The sequence below is a fragment of the Pseudopipra pipra genome, chromosome 6 (assembly GCF_036250125.1).
Source record: "Pseudopipra pipra isolate bDixPip1 chromosome 6, bDixPip1.hap1, whole genome shotgun sequence".
NCBI classification, from domain to species: Eukaryota; Metazoa; Chordata; class Aves; order Passeriformes; family Pipridae; genus Pseudopipra; species Pseudopipra pipra.
In genome coordinates, this window is record NC_087554.1 from 9,694,965 (window position 1) to 9,712,968 (window position 18,004).

The following is an 18,004-nucleotide window of genomic DNA, read 5'->3' on the forward strand; positions in this document are numbered from 1 at the left end:
TCAAGAGGTGATGTAGTTACCTACTGAACAAAGTTTTGCTGTTCTTCATCAAGGTTTTCAGGCTGCCATAACACAAAAAGCCCATAAGAACAGCCTCAGACTCATGGCAAGTTACAGCTTCAATAGATGAATGGGAATGAGATCCCTGCTGAAGATACCAGGATGTAACACATATTAAAGTATGGAAAAATACAAATCCTGCTTAGGAAACCACATCATGATAAAACAAATTTTATATTGAAGTGATTCCTATCAGTGCTGTGAAGTGGTTACTCTGCCAGTGCCTCCAGCCAGAGCTTGGAAACTATCCCCAGAGCTTGGAAACTATCCCTAAATAACACTGCAGCAGATACAGCAGCACAAAGAAGGATCAATCTGGGATGTGCTTGTCTTCCAGCTCCAGGAAGGTCCCAGGACCCATCCTGAGATTTTTACTTTATTTCCACCTGCCTAAGACTGACTCTAGAGTCTCTGAATGATATGACCTGGAACATTATTTGAAATTTAAAACTAGAAAAATAGTGGTAGCAGTAGGAGAAACACCACACTCAGAAACCGTGGAACTTCTGATGATGAACTTACTCACTTCTGTAGACCCACATGCCTGCGAGAGCAAAACAAGATATCGAGGGCCCACGAGCGCTGAGTGTAAGATTAGTATTTGCAATTAACTCATCTGAGGCATATTCTTTTGTCTGAATTTCACTTAATGCTATTGGTGGTACCTATCAGGGACAATATATTGTTGAAGATGCTACTGTGGTTCTAATATAATATTTGATGTTGATTTAAGGCCATCAACCTTAGTGCCATGTGCTGTTTCCTGATAATATATTTATGACACGTGAGTAACACTGGAAGACAGAAGTTGAATATCAAGGAGAGCAACACTCTGCCTGTCTCTTATGCTCTGCTTCCTTAAGCATCTGCTACTGGCCATGCTTAGGGTAACATTGAGAAAAGACAATATTGGCTCACTTGGCAGTCATTATTATCTTCACTAATATCCACTGAGCAGATTTACAGCAGTTGAGCAATGTAATCTGTTCATGGTACATGGTTGCAAGATGGCACTGATGCTGAGACACCCCTGTTAAGATTAATTTCTCACCAAGCAATGAACTATATGAATTCTAACACTGAAAAATGCTTTGTTCAGATAGGTTGCACTCAACTGAGCCACATACTAGAGAGCTGCTTAAATTCACCTTAACATTAGCCATATTAGACCAGAAGATGATATTCTTGGCCACACAATAAACTTAAACTCCATCAAATGCACTGTTGTGACTCTCACTGCCATGAATTTATTTTTTTGGTTGATGGTCTACTTTTTGAATTGATAGTCCATGATTTAATTGTAGCTGTAATATTGCTACAATATTGCTGCAACCTCCAACAGGACTTAACCCTTAAGGCAGAGTGATCAGGTCTTTAGGCTCCCAAGGATACAACATTTTGGGGCAGAATTTAAGGACATATTGAACATTTGTCAAGTGTTTCTGGTCTCACCATTCAGTCCTAAGCAGATAGCAGGATGCTCAGAAATCCCAAACACTGCAACAAACACACAGTAGCTATGGCACTTCCCAGAAGATTCAAATTTAATGCTTTTACTGTAGCAATGTTTTGCAAATGCACAAACAAATCCAGCAAACTCCATGTATGCTAGAGTTAGAAAAAGTGTCTAGTTTGCCCATGAAGATTAAGTAGAGGTGGTCTACTGCAGCCTGAATCTGTCAGGCTCACTGTTTTAAGCCCTAATAACATGGATATATACCTCTATCCAGGCAGAGACAAAAGATCCCCCACCTGAGAATATCAATCTAAATGCAACAGTCCTTACTCCAACAGAAGGACTCAGCAGTAATTCTGAGCTGTGATGTCATTTTGGAGAAGTCTAAATATCCAGTAACCTGGCAATTAAGGCACCCACACTGGCGTTGACAGACCTCAGTCTGGTTGATGGCTTGCTTTAGTCATAATTCTTTCTCCCATTGTCCATGGGAGTGGCCTTGCCAGCAGGCTGCCATACACCCTGAGTGCCACTCTTCTGGAATCTCCTACTTGCACTCTTTTGCTCTATACAATAAATCCTTAAGAACTGGGATGTAGATGAGAGACAGAATGTGGATTAGAAAATACATCTCTCCTTCTAACTAGCATCTTCCTAGGGGAGAAAACCAATCCCACTCTCTTAAGGAGAGAAGCACCTTTCTGCTGTTGGGGGTGTAAATTACATTTATCTCTGTTTTTGGCAGGACCAACTAGTGGGATTAAACTTGAATGTGTTGCTTAGGGAGTCAGGGTTTCCAGTCAGGAGCTGAAGCAGTTGGATGCCTGAAAGTCAACACCTTTGCAACCCTTATTCAGATTGGGCTGGTGAACTTTGGGGCTCAAGAGCAGAAGAAATCAAACCAGGCATTTCTTCTGGGAGACATTTTAATAGCTGCTCTTATTCAACAGTGGCTCAGAGACTCCAGCCTTTGGCCATACCCTGGATCTGACATTCAGGGTGCATTTGGAATTTAAATATTTTTTTTTTCTTTTTACTCCTGCTTAATTCAAGACTTTTTTTTTTTTGCCAAAACTATTATGACATAAAGTGCTATTTTGCACTGTGAGTTTCCCTGATATTATATCAGCTGCATTTAGCTTAACTATTTCCATTATTAAACATCTTTATATTCTGTGGTATTTCATGGAAACAAAAACTGTAGCACTTGGCTCCATTAATTTTGCCTGAAGGGCAGCAATCCACTTGGTTGGCAGAATTTGAAATAAATCAAGACTCTGTGTTATCTTAAAGAGACTAATCTTTTCTTTCATTTCATCCATGTGCCATTCTTATGTCGTCATTCTCTTATCTTCCTTTTATCTTACTATGCTGTCTGCTACAATTTCTTGGAACCTCTTAGAATCACAGAAAGATTTTAGTTGGAAGGGACCTCATCTTCTCTGACCGCCACTGAAAGCAGAGGCAACTGCTAGGTTTGACAAACTTAAAAAAATCTGTTTGCTCTGCCTGCAACCCGCCCTCCTTCTGCTACTCTAATTTATACTGGTCTGATCTATTTTTTCTGTAAATGCTTATGCACAATAAAGGAGCTGTAGTTGTTTTGGAATTAACCAAAGGACACTCTCAGCATAGTGCTTGCGTGTTTCATTTTGTTCTTTGCTGTGGTGTGTAGGTGGTGAGTGCTCATGTGCTTCTGTGAACAAAGGCTCGTGTACAACCTGTACACTGAGGGCTCTATAATTTCTAAACCCTGTGTTGCAATGCAGGTAAGTGCACACAGCACTGATTTTGGACAAAATACATTACAGAGATATTGAAATTAATACTCAATCCAAGTATTGCAAAACAAGAAAGCTCAGGAAAAAAACCCAAAACAAACAAACTGTGTCAGGATAGAGCAGCACAGCTGTGGCTGGCAGTGGTGACACCAGGCAGAAATCGTGGGAGTGGCAGGTAATGACACTTTGGGGTTTATGATCTCTGGCTAAACTTCATATAGTAGCATGAAATGCCTGTCTGTTACATGACTGATGGGGGGAGGATAAGGACAAAAACAGATCTCAAAGCATAGCAGCATCACTGACCTGGTGGCTTTTTTACCAGGATCAAATGCTTGTCAGAGTGAGCAGACTGTCAGCTGGTTATGTGGAGAGTCACGGGCAGATCAATATCTACTTCTTCCCCTTAGAAATACCATTAAATGGAACTGTGCCTCCAGCTCGAGGCACAGGCAGCCTTGTGCTGCCCTTGCACTCCCTCCTAGAGCCCTTTTCCCACTCCAAGGCCATACCCTGTCCCCCTGGGACTGCTGCTCAGGGCCTGCAGGAGGAGCAAAGACCCCTGAGCAGACTCCAGGCAGGGGAACAGACACATGTCCCAGGAGGAAGCAAAACAGAGACATTTAGCTCAAGCTATAATATATTATAAACCACATGGCAAGCTGAAAAAGCTCTCTCTCTCATCACCCAGCTAATTAGTTTGAGTGCAGTGCCATGAGGGTGCAGTGATACTGATTCCAGTTCTGGGGACAGTGCAGCTGCCTGGGCTATCTGATAGCTCAGTACTCTGGGGCAGACACACAGATAGTCACCTTGTAAGGGATGTTGGCCTGATTTTCTCCCTTCACATTTTTTAAGTCTGAAAAAAACCTAGCACTTTTGTCTGTCTTTTAATTGTAAATGCTGCAGCAGAAGCAATCAAGAGTTGTACTCCCAAAAGCATGTCCTCTGCACAAAGTCAGATTTTCTCTTCCACATGACAGAATTTAGAAAAAAAATCATATGGCAGAGTTAGCTGTCTGGTCATGCTGGAGATAAAGGAACAGTGCTAGGCTTTCCCCACTGATCAAACTTGCTGCCTGCTGGACATACAGAAGGTTTGGCTGATTCTCAGTATTCCTGTCTGTGTGTAGATTGATGGTCTGGCAACACCTTTGGGCTCACAAATACAGATGTGAGGCTGCAGCACTCACCAGCTTCTCTATCTGTGTAGTCAGTGGACAGCAACTCTGAGGTCCAGCACAGTGCCTACGTTCAACACAGACTTCTGAAACACTCTCCATGGTTTTCCCCTCATGTTGCTTTTAATGTTTTCTTTCCTACAGAGAAGTCCTTTCTAGAATTTTTTACTAATGGCCAGTTGTCCAGAATGGTTATGAAAGCTTATTTCCAGTCTCATGCACCCAAAAGCTGACCAAAATGTAAAAAGAAAATCCATGTTTATCCTTCATCCCTTGTTTATACATGTGAGACCCTCTTTTCAATAGGAAAGAACTTATTTTTAGCCCTGCTCTAATGCAAAAGACTTTGAGTTTCATTTACAAGACTTCAGCTTCCTCAGGCTGAGAAATGTTTGAGGGTTGGTTATTGGGGCTTTTTTTTCATTTTGTTTTGGCTTTCACATATCACATGCAACATACAGTTTCACTCATCTTCTCTTTCATCTAAGTTCTTCAGTCTTCTCTTGGGACAACTGGCAGTTGCTCTTTGTCCCAGCCATCACAGTATTTCTCCAGGGGTGCTCTATGTTCCCACCCAGTCAAAGGTATTATTTCTTGTTGTTTTTATGTTACTTTCTGGCAGGCTAATCTTGCTTATAGTTTATGTCTGGGGCCACAGCCTATTTCTCCATCAACTGCATTTGGTTTTGAAGTTCTGCAAGGACTTATCCTGTCACAGGGCATTCATTTTACAAGGACTGCTTTGCTAACCTTTCTTGTTAGTTCCTGATGCATTCATGGCTGGCTTTTATACTGCAGCCCACTGTGTTTGATTTGTGCAGCCTTATGCTTTAGCACAGTCAACCTCACTTAGCAGAATTTATCAGTTTGCCCAAATGACCAACCCTTACAATTTCATTTACTCCAGTTTCTGGAATAATCTCACCACACACATTAACATTCTCTGTCCTTTCCTGAGCTGCTATCCTCAGTTTGTCTGGGATGTTATGTTGTTTTAGAGTTGTGTCCTTCTGTCTGAATTTCATAGGTTCTTACGTACTTTCTCTTAATAAGTGCTGGAGGCTGATTATTCCAGACATTCTCCGCTAGTTCTTCAGACACATTTGGCATAACCTGGAGCTTTCTCTAGAATACTATATTGTTTATTAACCCACTTCATTTGCAGCTCCTGAACCCTTTTTGATTGTGGTTTCCTTGTGAAAGGCAATATGGTGCTTCTGGGGTTCAGAGTCTCTCTTTTTTATTCCCAAATTAGGCTATTGCTACTGCCTAGACAGCAGTGGAAGAGTTGTACTCAGATGCAATTTAAAGTTACATAATCTCAGCTGAACGCTGAAGAGTTCGTCTTTCAAGTAATAAAATATTCATTTGCTCCCACCAACGTTTTAAAACACATTAAATAAGCATTTAGAATGATTTTCCCATTTGTTAAAACTTGAGTTTAGAAAACCCACATCTGGATCATATTTAATCTGATGGCTTCTTTTAAAACTTTCACAGTGATGGCTCACCTGTGTGAAATGCAAATGCTGTGTTTTGAAAATGATTGTTATAATGATAATTTGATTTGAAGATATAAGAGTATTGTTGAAATATTTCAGATGACTGTTCATGTTAAAGAAAGCACTATTTCCTTGAAACAAAGGATACTGCTCTTTAAGTGTGACAGAGCTCTCAGAAAGCTGTCACTTGGCACACTTGGTGAATCTTAAAGACATAATCTAGAGTGAAATCAGTAGTTTTGTTCATAGAAGTATCTCATAAAACACATGAGAATATTCATCACTTCTCTAGAAGGAAAACATGTTTTCAGTAGCTCTTAGCAAAAAAAAATGGCTCGATAAAACATTTGACCTAAAATTCTTATAAAATCCATGGAGATTTTCATTAAGGAAAGTTACAAAAATGTCACGGGTCAGTTGAGTGATAGAACTGGCACAGTCCACACTGAAGGAAGTATAGAAAAGCTAGGGCTTTTCTATAGGTGTAAGGAAGAAGAGAGAGAGAGGCGCATTCTCAGTGTTTCCAGATGCAAAATGAAGGTGTACACATGCAACTTTGACACCGAGTGCCCTGGAGAGAGCAATTGATACTGAAGGCTCTAAACAATAAGAGAGCTCACAAAGTTGCTGGAACTTGTACATTTTTTAGACATTCAGGTTGTTGTATGAGGATAAGGAGGTTTTTGGTTCACAGAATGTTTCCTCTTTAGCTAAAGTTAAATCCTTCCATGACGGAAGAAGTGACAAAGTTAGGGAAGACTCAGATTCTTGTTTTCCTGGCAGGCTTGAAATGTTAGAAAATAAGAGTAAGCTGACTACTTCTGCCAAGAGCAGAAATATAAATATCAAAACTGAGTCAGAAAGAATCCTATATGCCATATCCAAAGCGACATTCCAGAGTCCAAACTGAAGATCGCAGCAAAAACCATCAGCACATTTGGAACTTCATTAAGATTTGCCAATAGTTTGATAAAAGTCAGGTCTTAGCTTTCTGCTGTCTGGAAATCTATTCTCTTACTAAAAGCTCCAGACATAATTTCATAACCTGAACAACGATGGCATGTGACTTTCAGGTTTCCTCTGAAGAGTGTAGATCAAAAAAAACTCCTGTTCAGCTCAGACCTCAGATGTTCATTTAGAAGTAGCAAGAGTTGTGATGATTTGGGGTGCAGCTACGGTAGCATTTTACTTCAGGTTAGCCATGCATTTCCAGAGTAAATCTTTTGATCCTCTTCAGTTTTCATGCTTTGGTTCATGCAGTGGAGCAACCTCAAACTAGAAAGTTGCCCTGTGCCCCAAGAACTAATTCATGTACATGAATAGTACATGAGAGAAAAAGCGTGAGATTCCTTTTGAGAATGTGTTGGTTTGCACACATTGCAAACATTGGTTTCATTAGGGATATCTAAACAAACCAGCCTGAGTGGCCTCGGGTGTTGTGCATCCTGCTGTGCCCTGCAGCTGTTAAGAGTGCACCTGCTATTGAAATATTGGTCTGTATTTGCAGTTATATTTCTTCTGATGCATAGTTTCCTTCACATTTATCTTAGTTCTCCCATCTTTGGGGTTAGCACACGGCCCACCACTAGCACAGATTACTTTAGAGGAGCTCTGCAAGCAAAGTGGATGCATCTACAGTGATAGCTTTAAACCTTAATTTCTTTGATCATACCTGCCCCCAGAATTATACAAGATTAAGATTAGTATGAAGGGGAGTAATTAACTGAATATCTTTGTCACATTGAACTTATGTGTGCGCTGAGTGCACATTCAAGAATTTTAATAGTATGACTTTAAATCTAAGGACTTTTGTGGAGATAGCAGGGCACCTGAGTTGGTTCTGCTCTGTGTGATCAAAACTGACCCTGTGTGTCCTCTCACATAAGACATGTATTTTTTTGTTTGCCGGTTCTGAGAAGTGACTCTTTTTGAAAACATTTGTTGTCTCCCAGCAAACAGTGAGAGTGATGGGCAGGTTTTGTCCAGAGAGCAGAAAAGTACTTTAATTCATTTTGCTCCATCCAATTTATTATGGACAAGAAGTCGTATACCTGATAGAGCTATCCACAGAAGGGAATATCAGAAGTCATATTTGTGATGAGGCAGTGACAAGCAGAGCAAAACGTATGTTTTGTATTGTTACTGATGAAAAACTCAATGCCAATGACAATAAATGATGCTCTGAACTGTGCACTGATCACAGGAAAACAGAATCCAATGAAATGGCCACCCAAATATCTTTATGAGTCATGCTAAATGCCTGCTACTAACTTTGTTTCTCAAGGAAGTTACAAACCTCATTCTTAGAAGGGAGAAAAGAAATATCTTTCAATGCACAAAGCTGACTCAGTAAGTGACGCACACCACAGAACGTGTTCATACAACTCCTAACATGCTTTGCAGGCCTCAGCTCCTTCTTTCCCACTGCCTTTAAACCACCTCGTTGGCCTACCAGCAGCTAACTTCAAGAAACTGCTCCTGGCAACACGAACCTCTGCCCTCACCTAGTGAAGTGTTGACATTTTGCACAATGTGATGCCTCAAGGCAAGAAGCTGGAGGAGCGACTCTGGTGTGAGGTTTGAGGTTTGCTCTTTAATGTGTTCTGGCCGTCGGTGGCAGAGGGACACACAGGCTCCCGCTCCCGTGTTTGCTGTAATTTAAACCTTTAGGTCATTAATCCACCCGCATCTGGGTTATAGGTGTGAGCTTTGTACTTGCCTCAGACCTGCTCCCCTTGCAGGAAAATGGATTACAGCTGCTGTGTGATGGGCACTGGCCAGTCTTGATCGTGAGTGCAAGTGCAGCTGCACAGTCAGCCTTCCAGTGTCATTGAATTCTCAGCTCTCCTCCCTTTCTCCCCACTTTCTCCGTCTGCACACTGTCTGCTTGTTAGATTGGAACTCTGTGACTGACATTTAACCTCCTACCCCCATGACAGCTGTGTGAGTCCCTGCTGCAGCTCTGAGGACAGAGAGGACACGAGGACAGAGAAGACAGTGGGGTTAATGAAACAGAAACCAGCGTTAGAGAAACCACAATGGTGGATAAACTCCAGCCTGGAACACAAGAGCGGCCACGCCAGTGGATACCTTGGAATGAGATTTTGAGGAGCAGTTTAGAGGCAAATCTGGGGAGCAGCATGGTCATCATCGTTTCAGTCATATAAGTGGTATCTGCCATCTTAGTTCTCCATGTAGAAAAAACTGTTGAGGTACTTCTGAAAAATTATTTTTTATGAAATTACTGTTATGGAGGATACTGAAATGTCATGCTAAAGACATTCATGTTAAAAATAATCTAATCTGTACCCCTTACTCCTAATAAAGTTTTCCAAAAGATTACTTCTTAGTTAATTATATCCACAATTCTACAGACAAAACTATATGAGATGTAGAATTATTTCAATAGATTTGTACCTTCCAGTTGATTTTTCTTTTCAAACAAAGAATTCAGGGTAATAGTTGCTCTGACATCAAAGTTGCTATTAAATATTAATATTGGAGCACAGAATTTCACAAATCTATGTGCAGTGATTTCCTGACGTGTTTGAATCCTAAAAGATGAAAAAGAATTGGTATGTTGAATTAAGGAGGTGTTTCTTATGTAAGAAGCATACAGGTTTTATTGTACAGTAGCTTTGTCTGGGACTTTGCTGGGAGTGCTTTTACAATTTTACTATGTTTAGATGATCTAGTATTTTAAATTTTTGCAGGCAGAAAAACTGAGAGCAAAAGTCCTGGGATTGGACTCAATGATCCTTGTGGGTTCCATCCAACTCAGGATCTTCTGTGATGGTTCTATGACTCTGTTAAAAATTATTGGCTTGAGAAGTGGCTAATGGAGCAGATCCTAGAGAACAGAAGCTGAGATACTCCTAATGTCAGATCATACAGAAAAAAATTCAATACTAGATCCACAGGGAATAAATATTCTTGATCATTCCCTCTGTACAGCTTTATTAACCAGAAGTCACATTAAGGTAAGAAAAGCAGCTGCTGAGTCATTCCTGTCAGGAAGCAATGCTTCGTACAGTATTTTCTAGAATCCCTCACATTGCAATCTCCAAGTTTCAGTTTTCTTTTCTTTATTATCCAGGGTTAATACAAGCTGGAGTCTCAGTTGCTTTTGTCCAGTGCATTTGTATGTTAAAGGGCACACTAAATGCCAGCTTTGCACAATTTACAGGTCTGATCTTGTGCTATCTGAAAATAGACTCTGCGTGTGGGAGCACTGACTGCTGCAGAAGAGTTTGACACCCTAATCTTCATCATGAGCAATTGGGTGTTCCATTTCACCTGGAACTGGAACAGCTGGTATGAACAGAGACCTAAACTCCAGGAGAGGAAGCGAAGGAATGAAGACTGGTGTTTTGCAATAGGGCTTACTCAAATGTGAGCCTGGGATGAAAGCAGCAAGGTGGACCCTGCATAATTGTCACTGCAGGGGACAGAGGACAAAAAAAAATGGTTTAGGATGGCTATTAAGTTACTACAAAAAGAAGGCAAAGCTACTCTTTCCCCAGGAGTCAGCTTGAATTTCAGACTTACCAGTGAGACAGTGCTGGCCTCCGAAACCTTCCTTTGTTTCATTTTTAACCAAAATGCTCCTGGGTGTGTCACAGCTGCATGTGGCAGAAGAAATAGGAAGTGAATGCTGGGACCAAGAGGCCCTCTTACTGATGAATGCCACCTCAGTTAGAGCTCTCTCTGGGTAGAATTGTGCAAGAGTTGCTTGTTGAAAATAAAAATAAACCCAAAAGGGTGCACATCATTTATAAATGATGTAAAAACCTACCTCCTGCTCAAAGACAATGGACACTGTCAGAAATCTCTGAGAATCACCTCTATTTCCTGGCATAAAACTTGCACCACGTGAAGGAGAATGCTGAGTAGAAACATGCATGCACAGATCCACACAAACCACAGCCAACAGTGGAATTTGTTCTTGGAATGAAACTCTTGAGCTTCATTGTTAAAATGCCCAAGTTACAACCCAAGTCTTGTACGAGTTTGAGACACTCAGAGACCACACTTGTGCAGCCAGTAGTGGTGGTGACTGGGGAGAGCAATTCCAGCACCAGAGCAGCTGAAGATACAGGGGAAAAAATGTGGATGGTTGGCCTTGCTGGGACAACATGCAGCTTTCCTACTTCTCCAGGAAAAACACGGCTTCTCAACTGGAAGGCCCTTGGCTGTGCTCCTACTCTGGGCTTATTCTCTGCTGTGAAGTAAAGCCTAGTCATGCTTCCTTCCCTAGCAGGACATCCAGGAGGGACACTTTAGCCACATGGAAATCAGTAGCTGCTGTCTCTGCTCAAAAGAGACAAATGTTCCATCACCTACACACACCCACGCCCCGAGAACAGTTTTCAAGACTTTGGACAAAACAAGTAATCCCTTTGCTTTTGTTTTCCAGTTTGTAATGCTGGATGATCACCTGTTTGGAACTGATGCTATTTAACCATAAAGGTATTATTTAACAAATGTCCATTACGTGGTTTAAAGTTTTCTGAATTTGCACTGTTTAATTAAATATTATGTGGCTCCAGTGCTGATTTTCCTAGAATTAACATCACTTCCTTAAACAATCTGAGGGATATCAGCTATATCTGAAATTACCATATGGTACACTCATATGCATTCTGGTAATTTTTTTTTTACTGGCTCTTATGATAGGGTTTATTTTGATTTTGAGAGAAGTATTTTACTATTATTTATTAATTATGAAACGTGTAATGAAAAATGCGATGGAACTGTTTAATCTCAACGTGAGAGCACCATCTAGAGGCAAATAACATACCCTGTATCAGGCTCAGTGCACCCACCAGCACAATAAACTGGCAAACTGCTTTGAATTTAATTGGAAAATGCTCTGAGAAAATAATCTCAAACTTCTCTGTGCTAAGGGAAATTTCTTTTTCCTACACTGTTCATTATTGTGAAACGGAATAAACTGGTGTGAAATCTCCAGTGACTTGCAAAGGGAACGATTGAGAAACCAGCAATCAAGAAAAGTATGAGCGTTTCAGGACACCCGTGGCTGAAAGAACGATGCACTCAGTTCTTTGGGAGCACGATTGCAGTTGCTTTATGTGCTGAAAGGTATGAAATATTTGTGTCTGCATCTGAGACAGGTGTTAACACAAGGATTTCTTCAAGCAACAGTCTGTGTCAGTGATCCCCAATTAGCACCTACCTCAGTGCATTTAGACAACAGTAAGACATTTGTTTCCATTTTGATAATTTTTGAGATTTTTTTTTATATAGTTGATATTGGATAGAGGGTTACTGGAGTTGCTAAGTATCACAAGGCTGGACAGATCTTTTACATGGTCAAACCAGTTGTAATCCCACATAAATTGTAGAGTACCTCGGTTTAAACAGCAATGAATTAAAAATAAAGCAAGTTCCCTGTGTCCAGAACTTTGTATTTAGGAAGACTGGACACATTTATGACTCCTTGGAGGATTTTGGTTTTTCACTGCAACATATCTTGGGTAATCTCCATCTTGTGGAAAGAATCACAAGATGCTACAATACATGTAAGTGAGTGGAAAATTGTCTTTATATACTTGTGGTTTATGTTATAGGCAATGAGCCTGCTGTCTTAACAACTGTCAGAACCATAAGATTTTGAAGTTATTCCAAATATGCAAAACTGTCATGGAAAGAGCAATTAGACAGGGGCAATAATACCAACTAAATAGCTTCTGAATGCATCAGAAGGATGACTAGATTCCTAAATTACTGTGCAATATTGCAAAGTATATCTATATCTCTGTGATGGAAAAATCATGCTTGAATTCAGTTCTGCACCCTAGATCTAGGATATTTCCTGGTTTAGGAAATTTTCATGAAGATACTCCTCTTTAGGTGTGGAGGAAATGCAAAACGCTTAGATATCATTAAAAAAACCTGAAAAAATAATCATAAAATAGCTGTTACTTAGCAATACATATTTTGCTTAACTATATAGCAGTTCCTCAGGTAATTATGTCTTCTTTCTAGGTGCTTTTAGAGTTATGTTCAGTATGCTTTTAATAAACATTCCCAAGTTAACAAACACTCCCAAACAGTTACATTACTGTTTGAGATTTGCAACCAACCAATCACCTATGCCTAGCCAGACCAGAGAAAATGTCATTTTAGCTTGACAAGTCCATCCACACCAGCTATGTTATAGTTAGCTCAAGCTAAAGAGCATCTTCAGAGAGCTTTTTTTTATGGCTGCCATGCCATGGTGAAGTTCATGCCACCAGGCTTCATCATGCCTGTTTAATTAGGAAGCTGGATTATGAAGAACTTGACTTGCTTTTGCAGCTTCATAGGTCTGTGCAGATATGCCTTAGATAGACATTTTATGGCATTACAGTCTACTTTATTCAGTGTAGTCCCACTGATAACACAGCAATGCTCAGTGTTTATGAGGATTCCTCTAAGTCAGGGGGATGCAGCCCCTGACTCTGCACCCCTTTTATTTTCCACTTCTTGCTCTTTTTTTTCCTCTGTAGCTCCATTCCCTTCTACCTCTCTCCACACTTAACTAGAGGTAAATTACTATAGGGGACATTTAAAGATGGCCAGCAAAGGACTTTTAAAAACTGCAATTATTCTTTTTTGTTTCCTCACATTTACCTTTTTTTTTTTTTCAAGTGAGAGTTCCTTTCTTCTCCTGTGTTCCTTCTTCACCCTTCACTTAATTTTACCAGCCTTGTCAGGTCTTGCTCTCTCTCTTCCAGGAGACAGGTGTGTCCCCTTTTCTTGATCATGCACTGTACACGTAGGCAATGGGATGACAAATCTCAAACAACTGCTGTCTTCTTCAGTTGATTCACTGGTTGCAAGAGCTGAAAAGAATAAACTAATGACCTTTCAGTGAAAAAAAATTATTTCAATTATTCAGGCTTTTACTTCCATTCTCTGGGATGTCAGTATCTCCTTTTCTACCATCATGAAGTTTCCCAAGATAAATAAGGTCTTCATTTTATTATTAAAATGCTTTTTACACTTTGTACTTCTAGTGCTTTCTTAGTGTTCACTAAGGAGAATAAAATCCAAGAGGTCAGGGGTTACTTTTCCTTTTAGGTTTATGCCAGGAAATCATATGACCTGCACACAGAACCTCCAGAGGGTTAAATGTGTAGCAGAAAAAGAAATTCTTCACTGTGTGGTGAGGCCCTGGCACGGGTTGCTCAGAGATGTTGTGGATACCCCATCCCTGGAAGTGTTCAGGGCCAGGTTGGATGGGGCTTTGAGCAACCTGGTCTGGTGAAAGGTGTCCCTGCCCATGGCAGGGCATTGGAACTGGATGATATTTAAGGTCCCTTCCAATCCAGGCCATTCTACAATTCCTTAATATTCTAACAATCAAATTATATCCTTGAGGATATATATGAATCTCCACATAAAAGAAATACAAGTAAAATTTTATTCTCATTGGAAACCAAGAAACTGTCAGAATATTTGGTTTTTGTATGCTTTGGTTTTGGGGTTGGGGGTATTTTTTTTATACTGGAGGAACTAAGTAGAAAGTGGGAAAATTAACACAGATCAGTGGTTCTTAAAACTTCTACATTGGATCAAATGATATAGCTCAAGTCCTAAAGAAGTGAAAGATAAATGTTTTCAAAAGCTTCTTAACAGCATGCTTTAAAAGTATTTTAATTTCTATTTCCATGAAAACCATGTGACATTTCTGAATAACTTAACACAGCTTCACACTGTCTGTTTTCAGACCAAACAGAGCCTTGGAGATGGATGATTTCTGAGGTTAAGATTGTATTACTGATTGTATTACATCAGAATTGTGTATTGTGTAAGATATTGTGTGAGATATTGTGCGAATCACTATTACTACATCTTCTTACTACCTATGTCTGATTTATGTCAAATACTTACAAATTTATTTATGTATATAGGCCTAGTTTCTGTTCTTTTTTTTTCTGTCTAGAAATCTGTCAGTCTTTGCTCTGCAGCTGATTAGCAATGCTCATATGCCTAATTCATGCTGGTCAATATTGGTGGCAGTGACATCTAGCTGGGAGGAGAAGTCAGCAGGTAAGGTGGTAACATCCTAAAACATTCTTTCTAAATCTACAGGAGTTCATCAGTCAACACTCAAATCAAGAAGAGAAATCAGCTACATCAGAGTCCAGATTGAGCCTGACTTCACCAAGATTTCTGCAGGGTTAACCTGGCCCAGTTTCTCTTTGTTATTACAGTGACCATGGGAAGGTTCTGTTGTGTCTGGGCTGTATCAGAACTGTGGGCAGCAGGCTGAGGGAGGTGACTGTGTCTCTCTGCTCTGCTCTGGTGAGACCCCACCTGCAGTGCTGCCTCCAGCTCTGAGGCCCCCAGCACAAGAAGGACATGGACCTGTTTGAGTGAGTCCAGAGGAGGCCACCAAGACAATTCGAGGGATGGAGAACCTCTCCTACAAGGAAAGGCTGGGAGAATTGGGACTGTTCAGCCTGGAGAAGGCTTTGGGGTGACCTAACTGTGGCCTTCCAGTACCTGAAGGGAGCTGACAAGAAAGATGGAGATGGTCCCTGCCCATGCCAGGGGCTTGGACAAGATGATCTTTGAAAGTCCTTTCCAACCCAGGGCATTCTATGATTCTGTAATTATATATATATATTACATTCTATATAATTCTATGTATTATTTGCATAGAAAATTGTTCAGATATTTTTTTTCTCAGGACTGGGCTTTTTGGCTCTCTGGTTCCTTCTCACACATGTGAGAGATTTGCTTCTCAATCATACGAATAAGACATCCCACATTTTTTGTTTCAGCTGCAGAAGCCAACCCTTTCCCTGTGCACCTGCTAATCCCTTGTCCCCAGGAGAGGGCAGTGCTGCTGGGAGCACACCCGTCTGCAGCTGGAAACTGTGCCTGGAGCCAGTAGGGAACGATCTGTTCACAGCTTTTGACTGTGTAATAGAGAAATGTCTTCAAAATAAGATACAGAGGAAAATGTTTTCCCTGTATAGGTATATTACAACCTATAATGTGCCCTGTAGCACTTAAAACTGGAGGAAAAAGAACATTTAATAGCATACTGATTAGGCCCTGGATACGCAAAGTGACCTTGCTCAGCTTTCTAATATATTCAAGAATTGAAGACTATCCATGTCAAGATGATAAGCAAATTTCCCCCCAAGATTCTTACAATTTTTTCTTGTTTCCCCAGCAAGTCAACCCCTATCCTTGCTCTCAATACATGGGACACTTGAATCACTTGCTGTGGATGTCATCAAAAAGACAACTGCAGAAAAGAAGGGCCCCAGACTAAACATCAGTTAAGGACTAAGTTCCACAACTTATCCCTATAAGAGCTGGAGGAAGTCTCACAGAAACCCATGGCCTCCCTAAAATATCACCAGCTCTGCAGGGGCACAATTTACAGACCTTTTTTTTTAAATTTAAACTTGCATGTTTTTGAATAAAGCATAAGTCCATTGAGGACATCAATAAACCAACATCAGACATCAGAATTTAATACAAAACTGGCTTTGCTGAGGCTGGGCTTCCTGCTGTGCATCCCTACCTCCACAGCAGTTAAAGAACTGTCTGTGCTTGTGAATGCCTGGTTGCCTCTCCAAACAGAAAGCTGGGAGCTGGGGAATTTGATCTGTAGGCCAAATTCTCCTTTTGAGATCACTGGCATAAGTGAAGGAAGAACATTCCCCAGCAAGAATGTTAGGCTTGTGGGAGCAGTGCTCTCAGGGAAACCTTATGTGTATCAATAAAAAAAAAGAAAGAAGCATCCTGGCAGTGTGGTTTCAAGAATAAGTTAGGAAAATTTGGTCCATCTAATTTACACTGAAGGAAGCCACTGCCACTGAACTCTTGAAAGTGTTGTCACAGCTGTTTTGGGTCAGAAAACAAAAATATTGAATATATTGTACTCTGTGTGCATACACAGAGTGAACAGAAGTCCTGCTTCTCCTTGTTGTGTGTGATATAGACAGTGTGATAAGTTCAAATGACACCTCTTCCCACACAGCATTTTGTACTTTTGATTTGTTTTTCTGGTTTCTGATATAGATATCTGAAGAAATCAATGAGATGTACAGATATAATGGTAAGATGAGCCAAGCAAAATGCATGCTAGGCAAGGAATGACCTTTGTGATACCTCCACCTCAGCAGATCCACCCTTGATTACAAATATTCATGACTAATGGTATTGTTTTAATTATAATGGAACACTTATTGTTGAGATGTTGCAAATGCATCTGATTTTCAAAAGCTTTTTTATTTGAATGTTTTGCCAGTTCTTGCTGAAACTCCTTAAGCAGCAATAATTTCCTATGAAACTTGCCAAAGCCCACTCATAGCCAAGATATTGCCTGATAAAAATCCTAAATGAAGTAAACTACATTGATTAAAAAACTATTTAAATGCATAAGGGTTCTTTACTTTCATGTAAGTACTTTTTCAGTATCTGGATTCCTTTCCTGATTAAAACAGAAAGTGAGGGGAAAAAATCCTTGTGGGAAACTTATGCTTCAGTGGATGAGAGCTCTTGACATGTGTTGTTCTTAGGAATAGAGAAATTTCTAAAGCAGGTCAAACTCAAGATCCATCTTCTCTTCTTTATCTACTACATTTTAGCATTTTCAAATAATTCTGGGAGATAATCGAGGCAGGACCTTCTTTGTTTGTGTTGGTTACTCTTGCAATTTTTTTTCCTTTTTAATTATTAAGGCAATCAACGTACCTAAATAAATCTTGCTGTTGTATAACACACCTGCTCACCCCAAAAGACTTTTTCAAAGACTGATACAACTGGTTCACTATCCTCTGGAACAGAGGCTGTTTCTATTGAATGTTTTGCTTAGTGTAAACAAAATTAAATACTGAAGATCTTTTACTTATCTTACATAACTTCTTTCTTTCTTTAGTTACTATATCACTTGGCTTGTAGTGGCATTTGAAATGCCTAGTTCAGCTTCCTTTGTACAGCTAAAACTTAATTATTTTCAATCAACATCTCTTTATATATCTTTAAATATGATAC

General features: G+C 40.1%; 1 long non-coding RNA gene across 2 annotated transcripts in view; it reads right to left on the reverse strand.

Annotated features, from left to right (window-relative positions):
• Nucleotides 1-18,004, reverse strand: part of LOC135415500 (uncharacterized) — a 43,359-nt gene that overhangs the window by 5,939 nt on the left and 19,416 nt on the right. Inside the window, exon 3 of one of the 2 annotated variants that reach the window (XR_010431160.1) lies at nucleotides 13,570-13,827. The exons of the other annotated variant lie outside the window; for it this stretch is intronic. This is a non-coding gene — a long non-coding RNA (uncharacterized LOC135415500). Of the gene's footprint in view, nucleotides 1-13,569; nucleotides 13,828-18,004 lie in introns of those variants that run through there. 2 annotated transcript variants of the gene reach the window in all.